This window comes from Rhipicephalus microplus, unplaced genomic scaffold (genome assembly GCF_043290135.1).
Source record: "Rhipicephalus microplus isolate Deutch F79 unplaced genomic scaffold, USDA_Rmic scaffold_229, whole genome shotgun sequence".
NCBI lineage: Eukaryota > Metazoa > Arthropoda > Arachnida > Ixodida > Ixodidae > Rhipicephalus > Rhipicephalus microplus.
Genome location: NW_027464800.1, coordinates 202501 through 215000, shown reverse-complemented (window position 1 = coordinate 215000; position 12500 = coordinate 202501). Strand labels below are relative to the sequence as shown.

At 60.5% G+C, this 12500-nt stretch overlaps 1 non-coding gene across 1 annotated transcript; it reads right to left on the bottom strand.

The window, feature by feature from the left end:
- Positions 1 to 1332: 1332 nt before the first annotated feature.
- On the bottom strand, positions 1333 to 3147 carry LOC142792600 (small subunit ribosomal RNA). Its single transcript, XR_012891059.1, has one exon. It is a non-coding gene; the product is annotated as a small subunit ribosomal RNA (ribosomal RNA).
- Between the last annotated feature and the right edge of the window lie 9353 nt (positions 3148 to 12500).

Sequence of the window (12500 nt, the reverse complement as noted above, 5' to 3'; positions counted from 1 at the left end):
GCCTCCGTGGAGCGCGGGATGCACGGTCCCATCGACAAGCCTCTCCCGTTTTTACCGTGGCGTCGCGGTTCACCACGGCGGGCGGGTCGGTCTCCTCCGCATAAAAAGGGGGACCCCCGCTTTTTGTTCCACGAAATCGCACAAGCTTTTTTCGCATCCACGGTTTGCCACCGCACACCAAAATGCCGATCCGGCTGCCTACTTTAGCCAACAGGTGGAGCCAGGCGCGCCGTACTTGCGCGGCACTTCCCACGTCCACCGAAGTCGGTGCCAAGGACCACTTTCGGCGCCGGAGCCGCGTACGAGCCTACTCGAGGCGGAAGAACGAAGCCAGCAAGGGCCTGGCCGCAAGTGCGTTCAATTGTCGGGACGTCCAAGTCCCTCGTTCTTCCGTGCTTCCTCTTTCGGCAAGTCGTTGCGGCACCTTCCCAAAGCGCGCAGACCCGCTAATCGCGACGAGCGCGACGTGGCCGTGCCGCCTTTCCCTCGGCAGCAAGCAAAACGCCTGGCAACGTCGACGCTCCCCTAACCGCGATCTCGCACCGTGTTTCGTGTGGCGAATTCAAAAGCCGGCCGGCGCTGCTGCAACCATTACGGTCGGTACGCATACGCCGCGGAGGGCGGGACGGTCATCGGAGCGTGCGGTTCCTCCATCGAGTACTGCGCACCTCGGCCGTCGCATCGCCGTGCCATGACCGGCCGCGCGTCAACGCGAACCGGTGCCAGCGAGATCCCTCGCCTGCAAGAACCGACCGGCAGCCTCCGTCACCCGAGGACGCGGAGGCGCTTGCCGCGGACGGCGGGACGGTATGCACTGGTGCACAGCGGACCCGTCACATCGCCAGTTCCTTGACCGACCGCCGACGCTTGTGCCGTTCCTCTCGTACTTGGCAGTCGCCGCGCGATTGTCGGGTCTCGTTCTTGCACGCTCGAACGGTCGGGAGGGCACTCGGCTGGCGTTTCGGGAACGCGCAGCCTCGCCTTCTACCGACGTAACCACGACTCGCCGTTCGCGCTCCGCCGCTCCTGTTTACAGTACTAGGCGGTCCCGCAGCGGTCGGGTCGCGCATTTCGAGCGCTTCGAGCCACGGTGCAGTGGCGGGTCGAAAGCCGACCTATGAGTGCGTTGCGCCGTTTGTACCCGCGTCCGCCACCTGGCCGACCGTCCAAGGTCGCGGTGTTGGCGTCCGCTGGGCGCAACAATTTGTCACGGGGTGCCGCTCCACATTCAGGCAGCCCCGTGGGGAAAAGCCGACCCCGCGTCCAAACGGGGTCAGCGGCAGAAAGTGTCGGGCGCAGACGCAGCTGAGGCGCTCACCCTTCACAATCCGTTAATGATCCTTCCGCAGGTTCACCTACGGAAACCTTGTTACGACTTTTACTTCCTCTAAATGATCAAGTTTGGTCATCTTTCCAACAGACCGGCGCAACCGAAAGGCCGCGCCGGACATCGGTCCGAAGACCTCACTAAATCATTCAATCGGTAGTAGCGACGGGCGGTGTGTACAAAGGGCAGGGACGTAATCAACGCGAGCTTATGACTCGCGCTTACTGGGAATTCCTCGTTCAAGGGGAACAATTGCAAGCCCCTATCCCAATCACGAAAGAAGTTCCACGGGTTACCCAGTCTTTTCAGACAGGGATAAAGACACGCTGCTTCCTTCAGTGTAGCGCGCGTGCGGCCCCGGACATCTAAGGGCATCACAGACCTGTTATTGCTCTGTTTCGTGCGGCTAGGAGCCGCTTGTCCCTCTAAGAAGGTTGTAAGGTGCTGGGAACCCCGCACCTATTTAATAGGCTAGAGTCTCGTTCGTTATCGGAATTAACCAGACAAATCGCTCCACCAACTAAGAACGGCCATGCACCACCATCCACCGAATCAAGAAAGAGCTCTCAATCTGTCAATCCTCCCAGTGTCCGGGCCGGGTAAGTTTTCCCGTGTTGAGTCAAATTAAGCCGCAGGCTCCACTCCTGGTGGTGCCCTTCCGTCAATTCCTTTAAGTTTCAGCTTTGCAACCATACTTCCCCCGGAACCCAAATACTTTGGTTTCCCGGAAGCTGCCCGCCGAGTCATTTGAGTAACTCAGGCGGATCGCTGGTTGGCATCGTTTATGGTCAGAACTAGGGCGGTATCTGATCGCCTTCGAACCTCTGACTTTCGTTCTTGATCAATGAAAACATTCTTGGCAAATGCTTTCGCAGTAGTTCGTCTTGCGACGGTCCAAGAATTTCACCTCTAGCGCCGCAATACGAATGCCCCCGTCCGTCCCTCTTAATCATTACCTCGTATTCCAAAAACCAACAGAACAGAAACGAGGTCTTGTTCTATTATTCCATGCAAGTTTATTCAGGCGACTCGCCTGCGTTGAGCACTCTAATTTTTTCAAAGTAAAAGCACCGGCCATCTCGAGGCACACAATGAAGTGCACCAAGAAAGAACCGGCATGATGTTCAGTCCGAGCCGTCGCATCGGGTAGATGCACTACTCGTCTGGAACTGAGATCCAACTACGAGCTTTTTAACCGCAGCAGCTTTAGTATACGCTATTGGAGCTGGAATTACCGCGGCTGCTGGCACCAGACTTGCCCTCCAATTGATCCTCGTTAAAGGATTTAGAGTGTACTCATTTCAATTACGGGGCCTCAAAAGAGTCCCGTATTGTTATTTTTCGTCACTACCTCCCCGTGCCGGGAGTGGGTAATTTGCGCGCCTGCTGCCTTCCTTGGATGTGGTAGCCGTTTCTCAGGCTCCCTCTCCGGAATCGAACCCTGATTCTCCGTTACCCGTAACAACCATGGTAAGCAAGTAACCTACCATCGAAAGTTGATAAGGCAGACACTTGAAAGAAACGTCGCCGGCTCGTGGCCATGCGATCAGCACAAAGTTATCCAGAGTCACCACACAATACGGGCCGAAACCCGATCGATCTTGGTCTAATAAAAGCACCCGTTACCCAAAGGGCTCCAGGCTCACTGCATGTATTAGCTCTAGAATTGCCACAGTTATCCAAGTAGGAAGAAACGATCTAAGGAACCATAACTGATTTAATGAGCCATTCGCGGTTTCGCCTTATTTCGGCATGTACTTAGACATGCATGGCTTAATCTTTGAGACAAGCATATGATTACTGGCAGGATCAACCAGGTAATCGTTCGACTGCGCGTCCGTCCTCGCCCTCGGCGGGCCGGACGCAGTCTGTGTGCGGCGGAGGCCACCTTCAGGCGCCCCAACACGCTTATTTTGCACTCCGAGATGACGGCGTTCGAGCTCGCTACGGCACAACCTTCCCGAAAGACGAGTGGGAGCCGTGCGGCAAGAAGCACGTTCATGCTCGCTCTTTTTCGTTGCATCGACTCGGTCGCGCCGTGCGGGTTGCCCAAGCCCGCTGCACTGTCGGTGGACCGGCCGGAACTAGCAACGGAGCCGAGACTGCAAAGCCGCCAGACGACGGGTCACGCCCGCGTCTTCGGCGCTTTCGCATCTGAATCGCCCGAGGACGACACGGAACACACCTCGATATCGTGGTAAAACGGCACCGTCCGACAACCAGCCCCTAACGCATCAAGCGGATGAGGCTGCAGACGACTGCCGTGGATTCCCCTGGAGCAGACCCGAGGACACGCTTGACGAGGCCGAAGCCCGCCGCATATCAGACACCCGGTCGCTTTCGCGTACGCCGCTCACGAGAACCCCCACATAATAGCAGCGATAAGTACCCAGACCTCCTTGGGCCCTAATACGAGCGTACTCGAGAAAATTTCACCGCGGGTGTGCCCCGAAACGTGTGGCATGTTGAGCGTGCCACAAGTCTACGTCGCTCTCAAACCCGCCGAGGTCGTAGAATTTGCGACCCTACTCACGAAATTCCCACCGAGGATACGGCCGCAAACGTACCGCACCTTGGGTAGGCCACGAGTTTGTGCAACACTACGCTGACGGCACAGCACCGAGGTCGTGCGCGCACGCACGGGAAAATTCCGCCGCGGTTTCTGCCGAAAACGTGAGGCACCACGACTCTCCGCAAGTTCGCGTCGACTGCGAAAGACCGAAGTCGTGAACGACGTGTCCGCTACTCGCCGCCGACACGCTGGACACCAAACGTACAACGACTCGACGGCGTCGTAGAGGCCCACGACGCGGTTTTCCTTAACGACGTCTCGGCGTGGCACCGACAGGTTAGAACGGCCGACCAACGTTCCCTGTCCGCCGTTCGGCTCAGTCGAAGGGCTCGGCGACTTCGGCAACGCTGCGAAGCCGCACGGTGACGCACGCCATGTCCCCATTTTTTTTTTCTTTCTGCGTCTGCCGGGGTGCCCCTATAATAGCAGCGATAAGCACCCAGACCGCCGTGGGTCGCTCGCCCCGGCTGACGTGGTTTTTCGTACTCCTGCGGCGGTCGCCGTCAAGCACGTCCAAATACGCTACTTTCGTGGGCGCATTCACGCTCTTTCGCTTCGCCGGAGTGCCAGCACTCACTCTGCCAAAAACGGCGAACATCCGAGCGGCGGTTCCCACTTTTGCGTCGGCGTCGCAAACCCCGCCCCGGCAGACGAGGTTTGCCGTACTCGTGCGACGGTGGCCGGCGGGCACGTCGAAAGACGCCGATATCGTGCGCGAATTGGCGCACCTTGGCTTCACCGGAGTGCCGCCACTGACTCCTCCAAAAACGGCGAAGATCCGAGCGGCGCTTCCCACTTTCGCATCGGCGTCCCGAACTCCGCCCCGGCTGACGCGGTTTACCGTACTCGTGCGACGGTCGCCGGCGAGCACGTGGAAAGACGCCGATATCGTGCCCGAATCGGCTCCGTTCGGCTTCGCCGGAGTGCCAGCACTGGCTCGGCGAAAGACGACGAACATCCGAGCGACGGTTCTCACTATTGCGTACGCGTCGCAAACCCCGCCCCGGCAGACGCACTTTGCCGTACTCGTGCGACGGTCGCCGGCGAGCACGTAGAAAGACGCCGATATCGTGCCGGAATCGGCCCCGTTTGGCTTCGCCGGAGTGCCAGCACTCACTCGGCCACAAACGGCGAACATCCGAGCGGCGGTTCCCACTTAGCCGTCGGCGTCCCGAACTCCGCCCCGGCAGACGCGGTTGCCGAGCTCGTGCGACTAGCGACCGCGAAGCCGTCTCGCGACGCCGCTTTCGTGCGCGGCTCCCACTGCGACCTGGGTCACCCGAGGTCGACGAGCAAAAAAGAATGTCGAAAAAAATTTTTTTTTTTTTTTGCGTCTGCCGGGGTGCCCCTATAATAGCAGCGATAAGCACCCAGACCGCCATGGGTCGCTCGCCCCGGCTGACGTGGTTTTTCGTTTTCCTGCGGTGGTCGTCGTCAAGCACGTCCAAACACGCCACTTTCGTGGGCGCATTCGCGCTCTTTCGCTTCGCCGGAGTGCCAGCACTCACTCTGCCAAAAACGGCGAACATCCGAGCGGCGGTTCCCACTTTTGCGTCGGCGTCGCAAACCCCGCCCCGGCAGACGAGGTTTGCCGTACTCGTGCGACGGTGGCCGGCGGGCACGTCGAAAGACGCCGATATCGTGCGCGAATTGGCGCACCTTGGCTTCACCGGAGTGCCGCCACTGACTCCTCCAAAAACGGCGAAGATCCGAGCGGCGCTTCCCACTTTCGCATCGGCGTCCCGAACTCCGCCCCGGCTGACGCGGTTTACCGTACTCGTGCGACGGTCGCCGGCGAGCACGTGGAAAGACGCCGATATCGTGCCCGAATCGGCTCCGTTCGGCTTCGCCGGATTGCCAGCACTGGCTCGGCGAAAGACGACGAACATCCGAGCGACGGTTCTCACTATTGCGTACGCGTCGCAAACCCCGCCCCGGCAGACGCACTTTGCCGTACTCGTGCGACGGTCGCCGGCGAGCACGTAGAAAGACGCCGATATCGTGCCGGAATCGGCCCCGTTTGGCTTCGCCGGAGTGCCAGCACTCACTCGGCCACAAACGGCGAACATCCGAGCGGCGGTTCCCACTTAGCCGTCGGCGTCCCGAACTCCGCCCCGGCAGACGCGGTTGCCGAGCTCGTGCGACTAGCGACCGCGAAGCCGTCTCGCGACGCCGCTTTCGTGCGCGGTTCCCACTGCGACCTGGGTCACCCGAGGTCGACGAGCAAAAAAGAATGTCGAAAAAAATTTTTTTTTTTTTTTTGCGTCTGCCGGGGTGCCCCTATAATAGCAGCGATAAGCACCCAGACCGCCATGGGTCGCTCGCCCCGGCTGACGTGGTTTTTCGTTTTCCTGCGGTGGTCGTCGTCAAGCACGTCCAAACACGCCACTTTCGTGGGCGCATTCGCGCTCTTTCGCTTCGCCGGAGTGCCAGCACTCACTCTGCCAAAAACGGCGAACATCCTAGTGGCGGTTCCCACTTTTGCGTCGGCGTCGCCAACCCCGCCCCGGCATACGCGGTTTGCCGTACTCGTGCGGCGGTGGCCGGCGGGCACGTCGAAAGACACCGATATCGTGCGCGAGTCGATGCTTCTTGGTCTCGCAGGAGGGCCGCCACTCACTCCTGCAAAAACGGCGAAGATCCGAGCGGCGCTTCCCACTTTTTCGTCGGCGTCGCAAACCTCGCCCCGGCAGACGCGCTTTGCCGTACTCGTGCGACGGTCGCCGGCGAGCACGTCGAAATACGCCGATATCGTGCCCGAATCGGCCCCGTTTCGCTTCGCCGGAGTGCCAGCACTCGCTCGGCCAAAGACGACGAACATCCGAGCGACGGTTCCCACTATTGCGTACGCGTCGCGAACCCCGCCCCGGCAGACGCGGTTTGCCGTACTCGTGCGGCGGTGGCCGGCGGGCACGTCGAAAGACGCCGATATCGTGCACGAATTGGCGCTCCTTGGCTTCACCGGAGTGCCAGCACTCACTCGGCCAAAAACGGCGAACATCCGAGCAGCGGTACCCACTTAGCCGTCGGCATCCCGAACTCCGCGCCGGCTGACGCGGTTGCCGAGCTCGTGCGACTAGCGACCGCGAACGCGTCTCGCGACGCCGCTTTCGTGCGCGGCTCCCATTGCGACCTGGGTTACCCGAGCTCGACCAGCAAAAAAGAAGGTCGAAAATTTTTTTTTTTTTTCTGCGTCTGCCGGGGTGCCCCTATAATAGCAGCGATAAGCACCCAGACCGCCGTGTGTCGCTCGCCCCGGCTGACGTGGTTTTTCGTACTCCTGCAGCGGTCGCCGTCACGCACGTCCAAATACGCCACTTTCGTGGGCGCATTCGCGCTCTTTCGCGTCGCCGGAGTGCCAGCACTCACTCTGCCAAAAACGGCCAACATCCGAGCGGCGGTTCCCACTTTTGCGTCGGCGTCGTAAACCCCGCCCCGGCAGACGCGGTTTGCCCTACTCGTGCGACGGTCGCCGGCGAGCGCGTCGAAAGACGCCGATATCGTGCGCTAATTGGCGCTCCTTGGCTTCTCCGGAGTGCCGCCACTCACTCCTCCAAAAACGGCGAAGATCCGAGCGGCGTTCTCCACTTTCGCATCGGCGTCCCGAACTCCGCCCGGGCTGACGCGGTTTACCGTACTCGTGCGACGGTCGCCGGCGGGCACGTCGAAAGACGCCGATATCGTGCCGTAATCGGCCCCGTTTGGCTTCGCCCGAGTGCCAGCACTCACTCGGCCAAAAACGGCGAACATCCGAGCAGCGTTTCCCACTTTCGCATCGGCGTCCCGAAGCCCGCCCCGGCAGACGCGGTTTGCCCTACTCGAGCGACGGTCGCCGGCGATCACGTCGAAAGGCGCCGAATTCGTGCACGAATCGATGCTTCTTGGTCTCGCAGGAGGGCCGCCACTCACTCCTGCAAAAACGGCGAAGATCCGAGTTGCGCTTCCCACTTTTTCGTCGGCGTCCCGAACTACGCCCCGGCTGACGCGGTTTACCGTACTCGTGCGACGGTCGCCGGCGGGCACTTCAAAATACGCCGATTTCGTGGGCGCATTCACGCTGTTTCGCTTCCCCGGAGTGCCAACACTCACTCTGCCGAAAGCGGCGATCATCCGAGCGGCGGTTCCCACTTTTGCGTCGGCTTCGCAAACGGCGCCCCGGCAGACGCGCTCGTGCGACGTACTCGTGCGACGGTCGCCGGCGAGCACGTCGAAAGACGCCGATATCGTGCTCGAATCGACCCCGTTTCGCTTCGCCGGAGTGCTGCCAGTCACGGCGCAGAAAACGGCGAACAAGTGTTTTTTTTTTTTTTTTCCTAGAATTTGTGTTATAGAAGGCACATTTGATATCGGACGATAATTTTCAACTTTATCACGCGCACCGATTTTCGTGTAGAGGTTTGCAAGTTTATGGGAATTTCTCCACTTGGAATAATGCGATTTAGTAGTACTACGAGAACTTCATGGATGTACTCAAGGGTACGGGGCAAGTCAGTTACGTCAACACCTGCAGATTTTTTACACTTCAAACTGAAAATTGTTGGTTGTGAGTCCTCGTGTGATATTAAAGGCCGATTCGCTAACACATAGAACAAAGAAAGAAAGGAAGAAAAAACGCCCGCGCTCGCTCAAGAAACCTGGGTTCGCAACAAGTGGCAACAACAAGCAACCGAGCGAGTGCGCCAAAACCCGTGGCGGCCGAACAAACGCGAAGTCCCAACCGCGTCAGCCGGGGCGGCACGGGACAGGAAAAATCACTTCAGCCGGGGCGGCGGGGCACCGAATAAACCTCGTCACCTCGTCGCAGGATAAAAGAGGAAACAAAAAGTCTAAACAGCGTCTGCTGGAGCGAATGCGTAATAAAACAACAACAACAACAAAAAAAAAAAACACCCGCGCTCAAGAAGTCTGCAATCACCACAAAAGGCGACTGTGACCGAGCAGCGTCAGCCGGGGCCGTGCGGAAACGGAAAAACCGCGACTACCGGGGCGTCGAGGCACCGAAAAATCCACTTCAGCCGCGGCGAAAAAAAAAAACAAAAAGAAAGACGGAGGGGGGGGGGGGAACCACGTCTGCCGGGGCGAAGGAAAAAAAAAAAACGCGTCTGCCGGGGCGAGCCCGGGTGCGGCACCACCGGGAAAACTGTGGCAAACAGACATGGCGATCGAGTGAGTGGGCCGCCAGCCAGGCTCAGCCAAAAAGTGCAAAGTCCGAACTGCGTCAGCCGGGGCGGCAAAAACCACGTCAGCCGGGGCGGCGCAAAAAACCGCGTCTGCCGGGGCGGCACGAAACCGCGTCAGCCGGGGCGGCGCGAAAACTGCGTCAGCCGGGGCGAAAGAAAAAAAAAAAAAACGCGTCTGCCGGGGCGAGCCCGGGTGCGGCACCACCGGGAAAACTGTGGCAAACAGACATGGCGATCGAGTGAGTGGGCCGCCAGCCAGGCACAGCCGAAAAGTGCAAATTCCGAACCGTGTCAGCCGGGGCGGCAAAAAACCGCGTCAGCCGGGGCGGCGCAAAAAACCGCGTCTGCCGGGGCGGCACGAAACCGCGTCAGCCGGGGCGGCGCGAAAACTGCGTCAGCCGGGGCGAGCCCGGGTGCGGCACCACCGGGAAAACTGTGGCAAACAGACATGGCGATCGAGTGAGTGGGCCGCCAGCCAGGCTCAGCCAAAAAGTGCCAAGTCCGAACTGCGTCAGCCGGGGCGGCAAAAAACCGCGTCAGCCGGGGCGGCGCAAAAAACCGCGTCTGCCGGGGCGGCGCGAAAACCGCGTCTGCCGGGGCGGCGCGAAAACTGCGTCAGCCGGGGCGAAAGAAAAAAAAAAACGCGTCTGCCGGGGCGAGCCCGGGTGCGGCACCACCGGGAAAACTGTGGCAAACAGACATGGCGATCGAGTGAGTGGGCCGCCAGCAAGGCTCAGCCAAAAAGTGCTAAGTCCGAACTGCGTCAGCTGGGGCGGCAAAAAACCGCGTCTGCCGGGGCGGCACGAAACCGCGTCAGCCGGGGCGGCGCGAAAACCGCGTCTGCCGGGGCGGCACGAAACCGCGTCAGCCGGGGCGGCGCGAAAACTGCGTCAGCCGGGGCGAGCCCGGGTGCGGCACCACCGGGAAAACTGTGGCAAACAGACATGGCGATCGAGTGAGTGGGCCGCCAGCCAGGCACAGCCGAAAAGTGCTAAGTCCGAACTGCGTCAGCCGGGGCGGCAAAAACCGCGTCAGCCGGGGCGGCGCGAAAACCGCGTCTGCCGGGGCGGCACGAAACCGCGTCAGCCGGGGCGGCGCGAAAACTGCGTCAGCCGGGGCGAGCCCGGGTGCGGCACCACCGGGAAAACTGTGGCTAACAGACATGGCGATCGAGTGAGTGGGCCACCAGCCAGGCTCAGCCAAAAAGTGCTAAGTCCGAACTGCGTCAGCCGGGGCGGCAAAAACCGCGTCAGCCGGGGCGGCGCAAAAAACCGCGTCTGCCGGGGCGGCACGAAACCGCGTCAGCCGGGGCGGCGCGAAAACTGCGTCAGCCGGGGCGAAAGAAAAAAAAAAAAACGCGTCTGCCGGGGCGAGCCCGGGTGCGGCACCACCGGGAAAACTGTGGCAAACAGACATGGCGATCGAGTGAGTGGGCCGCCAGCCAGGCACAGCCGAAAAGTGCCAAGTCCGAACTGCGTCAGCCGGGGCGGCAAAAAACCGCGTCAGCCGGGGCGGCGCAAAAAACCGCGTCTGCCGGGGCGGCACGAAACCGCGTCAGCCGGGGCGGCGCGAAAACTGCGTCAGCCGGGGCGAGCCCGGGTGCGGCACCACCGGGAAAACTGTGGCAAACAGACATGGCGATCGAGTGAGTGGGCCGCCAGCCAGGCTCAGCCAAAAAGTGCCAAGTCCGAACTGCGTCAGCCGGGGCGGCGCAAAAAACCGCGTCTGCCGGGGCGGCGCGAAAACCGCGTCTGCCGGGGCGGCGCGAAAACTGCGTCAGCCGGGGCGAAAGAAAAAAAAACGCGTCTGCCGGGGCGAGCCCGGGTGCGGCACCACCGGGAAAACTGTGGCAAACAGACATGGCGATCGAGTGAGTGGGCCGCCAGCAAGGCTCAGCCAAAAAGTGCCAAGTCCGAACTGCGTCAGCCGGGGCGGCAAAAAACCGCGTCTGCCGGGGCGGCACGAAACCGCGTCAGCCGGGGCGGCGCGAAAACCGCGTCTGCCGGGGCGGCACGAAACCGCGTCAGCCGGGGCGAGCCCGGGTGCGGCACCACCGGGAAAACTGTGGCAAACAGACATGGCGATCGAGTGAGTGGGCCGCCAGCCAGGCACAGCCGAAAAGTGCTAAGTCCGAACTGCGTCAGCCGGGGCGGCAAAAACCGCGTCAGCCGGGGCGGCGCAAAAACCGCGTCTGCCGGGGCGAATGCAAAAAAAACAAAGAAAAAAGCCCGCGCTTAATCAAAAGAAAACAAAGAAAAAAGCTTGCGCTTAATCAAAAGAAAACAAACAAAAAAAGTTCGCGCTTAAGCCTGGCGGTGGAACCACCGGGGCAAACAGACCTGGCGATCGAGTGAGTGGGCCGCCAGCCGGGGTGAGCCAAAAAGTGCAAAGTCGGAACCGCGTCAGCCGGGGCGGCGCGAAAACCGCGTCAGCCGGGGCGGCGCAAAAACTGCGTCAGCCGGGGCGGCACGGAAAAACGAAAACCGCGTCAGCCGGGGCGGCACGGAAAAACGAAAACCACGTCAGCCGGGGCGACATCAAAATGAGGAAAAAAAAAAAAACTGCCTTAGGACACCTGCGTACACTTTCATGCGTTTGGGCATATCTCTCTGTAACACGCGCGCCCCTCGTTACGCGCGGCACTCTGTTTTCTCCGACACCCATATTTCGGTGGCATGTGGCACGCGCGCCCGTCCCTACGCACGGCACACCGCAGTGCTTTCTCGATATTTTTCTTTTCCTCCAACACCGTCATCTATAGGCTTTTAGTGACCTGTTGCTCGTGGCAAAAGTTCGCTAGCTCTGACACCTCTTGCATGCGCACCGTTTTTGCGCACGGTGCTATGCCGCAAAGCACGGCAGTCGCATGCGTTTCTCTCAGGCACCTCTTTTTTGACACAACGCTGTGGTGCTTAGAAACACACCCGCCGCTTTTGCGCACAGAACTCCACCGTACAGCACGGTAGTCACGTTTGTTCCACACGAACAGCAGTGTGCATCGTGCTACGACACTTTGAAAGCTTTTTCTTCCGAGTCTCGACCGCGCTGTTCCTTTCGTACTTGGCGCGGTTTTGGGACCAGCTTTGTTTTAAACCCCTACTGCGCGCCGTTCCTTTCGTACTTGGCGCGGTTCAGGGTTTGTTTCGAGCCCTTAGCCGCGCTGTTCCCTCCGTACTTGGCGCGGTTTAGGGTCGAGCTTTGTCTCGAGCCCTCTCCGCGCCGTTCCTTCCGTACTTGGCGCGGTTTAGGGTTTGTTTCGAGCCCTTAGCCGCGCTGTTCCCTCCGTACTTGGCGCGGTTTAGGGTTTGTTTCGAGCCCTTAGCCGCGCTGTTCCCTCCGTACTTGGCGCGGTTTAGGGTCGAGCTTTGTCTCGAGCCCTCTCCGCGCCGTTCCTTCCGTACTTGGCGCGGTTTAGGGCCGA